A 9,930-nucleotide genomic window follows, 5' to 3' on the forward strand; every position below is an offset into this window, starting at 1 on the left:
CACTGCAGCCACTTGGACTACGTTGTGCCTTTATGTTCATTTGCACACCACCGGGTTTTATTTGGATGCTATAATATAGAGCCAAGAGTAAATTTAGAGCATATTGGAGGAAATCTGGACTCCACTGTGGCCAGTGGTAATATTGCCACTGACTTGAGCTTTACGGATACCACATTTTCAGACCTAAGCCATCCCTCTTCCTCTTGCTGTGTGCTTTACCCACACAGCAGCTGTAGGTATACTGTTTTCAGGGACGTTCTTCTGGCCCTCTGTGGTGTTTTTGGGGTGGATAACAGGCTTTTTGCATTTCACATGCTCCTATTTTGTTTTTAATTTTTTGCTGCTGAAGTTTTTGAGCCATAGTCTATCTCACACTGAAAGATAAGACAAGCCTGGAACTTGGTGCTCCCTCCCCCAGAAGCCTTGCTGATGGATGGTATATTCCCTTCCATTGCAGATAATTGACTATATATTTCCCACAATGTTTTTATTGTATTTTACAGAGAAAAGTAATAAAAATAGAGGCTGTATCACAATCAAAGCAGTGTTTCCATTCCTCAGGCAATATTTTTCACTAACCCAAAGGAAAACACCTCCCCACCCTTTCCTGGTTACTATGCTCGGTATATGGTTCTCAGTAAGAAGAAAACCAGATGCTTTATTTAAATGTAAGATGGCAGAAACCAGAAAACCAGAAAAATGGGTCCCAATTCGGGGAAATGTTCCTGGATAGTCTTTGTATTCTTTGAAGTGCAATATAGACACTAATGTTTCCAGAGACATCCTCAAAGACCCCTTGATATATCACCAAGTAGATAGCTGTTTGTGTATGATAAATGCCTTATTGACACACCGTGCACTACAGGTTACCTGACCCATATTCAAGCAAGGCGTTGTCGGTGCCACACAAAGATGTGCGAGCAAATGCCATTTATGTGGTTCTAGTAACCCTACACGGAAGTGTAACTTCACAAGTGTTAAACAGACCCCAAAGCTATGTTAAGAGACCAGTTCTCAGGGAGAACTAGTTACGTGCCAAGTCCATGCAATCCAGTCATCCTCATGGTGGTAATTAAATAGCATCTTACAATGAATATAAAAGCAATTGGTCTAAGCAGGCATTTATTTCACTTTGCTTTAACTGAAAAGGATATATTAATTTCCTCAACATTTTGGGAGGGGAAGAGGACTGAATGTCTGATGACTGTAACATTGAATGATTCAGCCCCATAGGAATTTTTTTTTTGTGGAAAGAGGGGAGCCTTGGAAAACAAAATTTAAATCAAGAGAAGGCAAATGAAGGCTGGTCTATGAGCAAGGAACTTTTAGACATCAAAATATCCCATTGCAAATGTCTAAAGTGGTCTGTCTGGTGTCACGTCCTTGCATTCAGCAGAGGACAGAACTGTTACATTAAGGAGTGAAGTGATCCATGATACCTTTAACTTATGAAGCGTTGGGTAGAATGAAGGCCTTTGCTTGGTAAGTTAAAGGCTGAACTACTTAAAACAATCCAAGGTTGAATATCTGCCATTTTAAGTCTTTAACTTTCTGTTCTTTTTTTCTTTTTTTTTTTTTTGAAATATACTATTAGCAAAGATGAGATGATGCTTAAAAATTTCCAGCCAGATGTGTCTCCAAACTTTCCCAGAGACGAAGGATATTCAAATGTAGTTTGGATTCAACCCATTATATGGATAAGTTTGTTTTATAGCTGGCCGCAGCTGTGAAGTTTGGATTCAGATCTGTAACTCCCCTAAACTTTGAAGACTGTAGTCAAATCTGTGGTTTTGGATTTGAATCTCCAGTTGCTTGTTGCATCAGACTTGTCATTCACATCTGTTACACTGACAGCTCAGTGCAAAACTCTGATACCAGTTTCAAACTCGGCAAAGCTGAACCTCAGGAAGGACATGTCTGAGGCGCACTGTTACATATGAGCAGCGACAGCAGCATATTGCAGGTCTGTAGGTTAACAGCTCTCTACATGCCATCTAATGGCCATCAGTGACCCACCACAGAGCACTGGCTGGTGGGTCACAGGTTGTTGGCTCCCGCCCTGCAAAGTATGCTTTACATACTTCCTTTATATTATGTTTCTGTGTAAGCGAACGCTGTAGCTTCCCACAGGGATATTACATGATCCTGTGTGGAAGAGGAGAGGGCTGGCGTAATTGCAAATGGGATGAAAGCTGGTCCTTGAGGCACTCTCTGAGGGCTTATCTATACAGGGTGGTTGCTGAGAAATAAACTAGGAGGTGAATTTACAACACTGCGGCTCCACAGGTGGGCACTCTTAACATGCACTAAGCAAGAGGGAAGGTACTCCATGTGCAAAATAAGAGAGAAAATACTACACACAAGTGATGTTCCCATGAGGATACAGTGCTGTGAGGCTGAGGTCTCGCAGTTTCCCTCTCTTGTTTGCTCTACAGGCAGACCTTAAGACTTCAGCCACACTGTAAAAAATAACAACTCACTAATGTCTCTGGGAGGGTGTCACTGGTTGTCACCATGGCATAGACGGCCTCACCAACTGCAGTGACAGAGCCACCCATAGTAAATGCTGGACAACTCTTCTGACCTGTTAATAGTTGGCAGAGTATTTGATGACAGTTGCAAGAATCTGATGCACAGCAGTATCCTTTACAGCAGTTTAATCTTTGTCATCAAATCCCCCAGCAGCCATGATTAATAGCAGCACTTGAGCTTGTTTTGAAAGTTGTATATTTGGCAGCTATGAACTTTGATCTATGGTTTCGCTTTAAAGAATCATTATGACACAAACTTTTCCTGTAATCCTTCCATCTAATTAAACCACACACAAATACTATGTGGAGAAATATGATGCTATTGATATAAGCTGTGTGTTTATTACAATATTTTAGGCACTTTATTAAAGTGGATAGTTGTTCCCAGCAAGATAGTAGATAAGCTCCCCAAAAACAATAACATCACCCAGAAGGAATATGTAAGAGAATTTCCCAAGGCCAAATTCGATTAGAAACTTTCTTTGTTGATTAGTACTGTGCCCTTGAACCTGTTAAGGGCTCAGATGTTTTAACCTGAGCTAAAATTACTAGCATTTAATGAATCCAGCCTACTAAAGTGTACTTTTCCACAAAAGGTTTGCCTTTGTTCCAGATAGTCAAAGGACTTCAATGTCTAACATGATAGTATCTGTCTTCCTGTTGTAGGTTGTTCAGTATTTGGGTACAATTTAATGGGGGAGTTTTCAAAGATCCAAGAATATTTATTTTCATATAAATATTTTAAACCATGAAACATCTATCTTTTTGTAGCTGAATCAACCGTAAACCAGACATTTCTTGCTGGTCTCTCTCCTGCTGTTCACTGTGTAGTGAAATTCCCATCAGGTAGATAAAGCTCATGTTTTCAAGCCTAAAATACAAACTGTGGATCAGAGTTTGAGTGGTGTTTTTTCTAGGGCTGAGGTGCAGTGCTGCATAGTCTCAACTGGTTTGACTTGCTTGTGTATTGCATCTTCATGACCCCAACATTCATGTGGGAGAGGGTTCCTTCCTCTAGATCAGGCTACCCAGGTTGTGAGCAGCAGTTTTGAGGAGCTGCCTGGAAGCTCTGGAGATTCTCCTAATTGGCCTGAAGTGTGATCTGGGTGCCACAAAACTGAGAGATAACAGAGGCGTAAATCGCCAGCTTGAGGTTCCTGCTGCTGCCAGGTCCATCAGTGTTTATATTTGCCATCACCATCTTTTCCATATTTTCTGGATAGACTTTCAACCAGCTGGCTCTTGCCTAAAACATAACTCCTGTCAGTACTGGTTAAGCCCAGTGACCATGGTTTCTGAGTCAGTTGGAAAGCAGACAAAGTACCGAGTGTAATAATTTTCCCAAATTGTCTCACAAATTTCCAGAGACTTCATATAAATGTAGAACAGCTGAGGCAACATGAGCAATTCCTTAGAGAATTCACAGCTGAGCGCCCTCAAGCAGAGGGAATAGCTGCCCATCACCACTCTCTGGACTTGATCAGAAAGGAGTGAAACAGAACTGCTCTAATGCAGTCCCATCTCCTCGTGCCAGGTTCTCTAGTCTTGATATTAATCCCCTGTGATGAGCTGTGTCCAAGGCTACCACAAGACTGAGCAGAATTAGCAGGGACATTTGTCATGTGTCCGTTGTCATGAGGGAGGCTGGATCAGTGGCCAGAAATGGCCTTGACCTAACCTGCTCCTGAATAGCTGGATGCAAGTTACTTGAGCTGTCATCCTCTCTTTAGTGGCTCTTCTCTGAAAAGCAAAATTTTCTCAGGTATCCTGGAATCCTTCCTACATCTGCACAAATAGGACTTTGAGTGACAGTCACTGGCTGGGCAAAGTGGAGGTGTCACATTATTCTCAACCAGCCACAAAGTCTTCTGGGTGGATATAGGGTCAAAATGTATTTCATATACAACTGGAATAAAGTTTTGTGTAAAGAGCTTATAAAACCTCATAAGGACTTTTTACTAGATCAAGGGCCGCCTCTTGTTCTTACTGAACTCAATGGGAATTTTGCTACTGACTTCAAAGGAAGTTGAAAGGAGCCATGAGGGGTTGATTTCCACTACTACATGTGTGCTTCTGCACACCAAATTTGCATCTGGCAGAACTGTGTTTTAGTTGTTTTTTGTTGCTGTAGTTGGGTTATTTGCTACTTCAGAGTTTGTATAAGCACAAGATCTGCTACATGCAGATTGTCTACATGCATGAGCAAATAGCTTATTTCCATTGTGCAAAACTATCCGTACACTACGCATTGCATACATGCCTTTAGAAAAAAGGATGCACTCAACTATCTCATCTGAGTGGCACTGTTCTCCCTGGAGATCAAAATCTCTCCTAAGCACATAATGACTGGTGAAGCAGGTTCTGCACTTATCGCTGCCAGCTGCATAAAAACAAATAAAACATAAATGCATCCTTTGCAAGTCTTTTCCCAGGCTGCAAAAATGGAAAGCTTCAGCTTCTATTCTATAAGCAGACATAGGGCAGCCTTAAGACCAGATTCAAGGATCCAAACACTTGTCAAAATGGTTTGGAACTTACTTTATCTTGAACCACTTCTGAGTGCATACTTTTCCATTCCTTCTCTGCAGCAATTTGCAGAGGATGAGATTTATCAAATACACTACGCTAGGCAAGAGGGCTTCTTACACAGGAGTATGAGTTAAAACTTCGATGATTCAGAAACGGGCATGAAGTTGTTAGAATGGGGACACAATTTACAAAGTAGCGATTCAGTGTGAATAGGGGAGTGACCTTGCAAATACCTGGCAATTCTGTACAAACCTTGTGTGCACTAGAGGCTCCTGGGGGCCTAAGAAAAATCAGATTGAACTCATTTCTATGTCAGTAATAACATACTCTGCTTTACAGTTGATTGAGACCTTGCTGCTGATAACTTTCTTTTAGAGATGATTTCATAAGCTGTACATCTTCATGTTAGGAAACACTCTCGCATTGTGTGCTTCAATAATCACCATCCCATTCTTGGTAGTTATACATTCTCTACGAGTCTACATAATTCCACTATTTCATAGATTTTTCTGTACTTTGGATATTAGAAAGCATTATCATAGCCTTCCTCAGTGATCCAGTAGCCAAGCTGGTATTGTATTTAATTCCTTCAGTCTTCCCTTGTGAGAAGATGCCAGGGAGACCAGAAGAAAAGTTGAGACAGCATCTGCATCTCTGAGTAAGGATATAACAGAAAGCAGAGTGGTTGGGCCCTCTCAGCCTCTCAAAAGAAGGGCTGTGGAGAAAACTGCTCAGCTTGCTTGTCCCCTCCTGCATGACTCTTCTGGATTACTCAAACCATAGGCATGGTGTAGAAGATTGCTGAAGCTTCATAGAAGATGACTCCTGCTAAATTGGAGAGAGTTCAGGGACCAGGATGATGCATGTAGGAGGAGACTGACTGTGTGGAGATGGAAAGTAACAAGTAGGGAGGCTTGGTGAAAGCCTACACAACCTTGGGGTAAAGAGTTTGGGTAGTCCCATAAAGCGTCAGCACCTGGTTGCTGATGAGAACAAATCCAGTTTTCTGAGCTGACTGATGTTTCTTTCCTCTTCATGAAAAATATATACTTAAGATCTCACACTCTGAAGCTAACCCAGTCAACTTTTCAGAATAAGTTTAATATATTTCATTGTACTTGAGGTCAAAGGGCTTTACTGCAGCTGCAGCTCAGCCAAATAATCTGGACCTGTTGCAGGAGTTACTAGTCAGAGCTCTGATTTGTGTCAGGTGTAGGCTCAAACCAGATGTGACAGGGATACTTTCTGGTGTTGAAAGCTAGGGAAGGTGTCCCACACTTCCTGGGAGCTTAGCCTTGGGCAGTATATACTGAAGAAAATAGATTTAAAAGGCAGACAATAAAAAAGTGACATTGGAAACTGAGTTATAATTCATCTAATAAACAGAAACATCCTATGTCATGGTTGTGGTTGTGCCTAGTGTTGATTTTTTTATGCTTTCTGTAAGGCTTGCTTTATGTTCAGGATTAGCTTTTCAACATCCAGCAGTGATAAGAGCTTTTGAAGGGATGTAGGTAGCTAGCCATAAGATAAAGGCACAGAGCAGCTACTAGATTTCTTTTCATTAAAAGAAACATAGCTACCAAACCTGAGAAAGACAGTGTCCTGGAGACAAGCATTGACACAGAAGCCTGATTTGGAGATCCACATCTTTTAAAAGGTGAAGTTTGGGCTAAGAAGCCTTCATGGTTGAGAGCGAATGAGTAGATTGAAGGGATATCTGCACATATAAATCATTGATGCATGCAAATTGAAGCTCATGGTATCACAACTGTGCTAGGCTTGCCTGTCATCTCTGGCAGCCCTCAGTGCAGAGTGAACAGGTAAGGACATAGCACAGATCCTCATCACCCATTTTGACCTGATGATAGGCAGATGTTTCAACCAGAGTGTTTCACACCATTTTGCCATAGGGATTTATGCCCGTAGGTCCTGGTGGGACCTCATAGATCCTCACTTTGCATTGGCAACAGTGTTTCAGTGTAAAATAATCAGTGACTGAGAATACTCTGATGGACAGTTTCATTGCGACAATTAACAGGTATTTTCTCACATTGATTCGTTAGACTTTTTTTTTAAAGCTGTTCAGGCCACTTGCTGCTCACTAAGGGTCCAGTACTGCACCCTCTTTCCCTAAATGTCCACAAAAAGAAGGAAGTGTGTGAAATACCTATGTGTTACCGCCTGCCCCTCAGAAACCCAGAATACACTCTGCATATATAAAAGCACAGCACAGCTCTCTTCAATAAGCAAAACGACAACACATGTATTTAAATATCAGAGCCTGAATGGAGTCTGCTTCTTTTCCCACACCTCTGTAAAATCAAAGTTTGAAACCCTGTAGGAGCTCTTTTAAAATATCCTGGCTTCCTTGCTGCAGACCATATGTTGTTTCAAAAACCAGGACTGCAAACTCGAATAATTGCATGACTTGCATTCTATCACTGTAGACTGTGCTCCACTGGCTTCAACTGGCACGGTTTGGTAGCTGTTACAGATGCCACAATTCATTGCTTTGAAGTCTGCACATTAAAAAAAAAGGGGGAGGAGAAAAAAAAAAAGCTTTCAAAAGATTTGCCTGACTTTCTGTTATGAATAAGTCGACATTTTGCAACATCTGTCATAGTCCCTGCCACTTCAGCTTCCTTCCTCCACCCAGGCTTATGTGTTTTATGTTAATACTGGAGCAGCTGTGGATTCATGCTCTGAGCGAGGTGCAGCAGAGTGGTAAGGGCAGGTAACCTCTTTCTCTGAGGATCAGATCACAAGGTGTTTCTTGCTCCTGCTGACATGGGGTAGGGAGCAGAGAGAGCATGGATATTGCAGTAATATCTGTCCGGGAGCAAATTGTCATTACAGTGGTCTGCAATAGCTTGTTCTTGTGGAAGAGGCTCAGATCTTCCCTGGGGAGCCTACAGGTACACCAAACCACCTCCCAGCACTGCTCAGGCATTTATCCCTTCTTTACTGCTCTGAACAAGGCGTTACGGACAGTTGTGGCTTGGGTCGCTGGGGTGCAGCTAACCTTCTCCTTTTCTTGCTGTTTGGAGGCTCAGAGCAGTGAATCCATGCTCTGTTCAGTCCCTCATCGTGACTAGTTCAAGTGTTACCATCAGAGGAAATAAGCCTTCTCTGTGCTGTTTCTTTGGTTATTGATTTTCATATTCATAGATGCAATCTGTATAACCTCACCCAGCTGTTAAATGATAGGACTCAGAGAGAAAAGTGTGTCCCAGGTGGACTTGCTACCATCTTGTTTTAATTAGCTCTTGAAAATAAATATTGCCAACAGAAGACAGCAGTGCTATCAGTGACAAGATTAAGCTTTGACTACTAAAGTACTCGAACGCCAAGAAAAAAGCACCTTCATTTTGGCAACTTCAGATGGCTCACCAGGGAATTTGCAATGCGATATCATTTTGCGTGCACTACAATTTCCCCGTTAAAAAAGTGACACCAACCCCTCCTTGGCATGTTACTAGCAGGGTTCCTCGCATAGTGCTCATGCCTGGGGAGGTGCCCTGGCCATCTGCAGGGCTCTGGCTACACCGAACATTGGCTCTTTCATTCAGGCTCCACGTGGAATAATTCCACCCGTGTTGTTTTCAGGTTTGAATTTGGGGGCTGGAATTCATCACCTCGGAGGCTGCTTCCCCCGATTTAGTGGTGTGTTCGATCACAAGCATCTGTAATCCCTGTAATCCATTTCACCTCGCTCGCCTTTTGCATGGAGGATGGGAAGAGAAATGGTCTGACTCCATAAAAGCACATAACACTGCCTGTGACCCTGCTTAAAAGCCAGAGGAAGGTGTCCTTGAAGCTATTAAGAGTAGCTATGTGACAGCTCTTTACACTATTATTTTAAGTATCGGCTTCAGCTTCCTTATTCATTTCCAGTATATTTTTGTTTTGTTTTGTTTTTATTTGGTAATAATACCCTGAGCACGGCACTCATCTGGTTTAGCTGAGGTGGTGCTACTGAGGTGGGTTTTTCCCCCCCCCTCTATACGGTTGGTCTGTTTTATAGAACATGGGAAAAGGGTCAGGGCAAACATAATTAAAATGCCAGCACATGAGCAGATTTTGTCCACATGTTCTTAAGATCTTGTTGTTCTCGGGTTTGCTGTTTCTATGCACCAGGTGTTAAGACCAAGTTATGTTAAAGGGGTTTCATATTAAAAAAAGTATATTTGATGTGGTATATTATTAGCTGGCAGCGGTGCTGTCTTATCCCAGTGAGGTAAAATGGAAAATTTTTGCATAGCACTGCACTTTGCAATCTTTTGCAATGTGAAGCATCTAGGTCTTGGGAAAGTGAATGCATTTCAGCAGATACTGCTTTGTCTCTCCCCTGTTAGCCATGATTTGGGAGGGTTTCTAAATCTTTGCCACTTGAAATCCCATTGAGCTGAAACTTGCCCAAAAAACTGTCAGCCTTGTTGCTTTTTTTTCTTTAACATGCTGTTCATTACTTCCATATACCTTCTCCCAGAAATAAAAAGTGGCAAAAAAAGGAAACAAAGGACTTCTTAAAAAAACTACTAAAGGACAGATTTCTAACTGGTGGTGATTTACAACCTTTGCAAACAATTAGGCTTCAGTGAACACAGAGGGTTTTTTTTTATTTTGATGATTAACATTTTTAAAGAAAACTATTTTGAAGCCTTAAGATATTGCTGTTTGAAAAAAATAATTAGAAACATGCTGCATTTTTCATAAGGATGTGATTGTCTATCATGATGTTTGCAAAAGTTCAGATTTAAAATTCAAAAACATATATCCAGGATCTCATGTTTAACTAAGAATCAATTAAGAGGCAAACATGAATAGAAAAGTAGTTAGAGGTAGAAGGGGACATTTTTCTCATGTA

Source organism: Platalea leucorodia (genome assembly GCF_965183815.1).
Source record: "Platalea leucorodia genome assembly, chromosome: 3".
NCBI lineage: Eukaryota > Metazoa > Chordata > Aves > Pelecaniformes > Threskiornithidae > Platalea > Platalea leucorodia.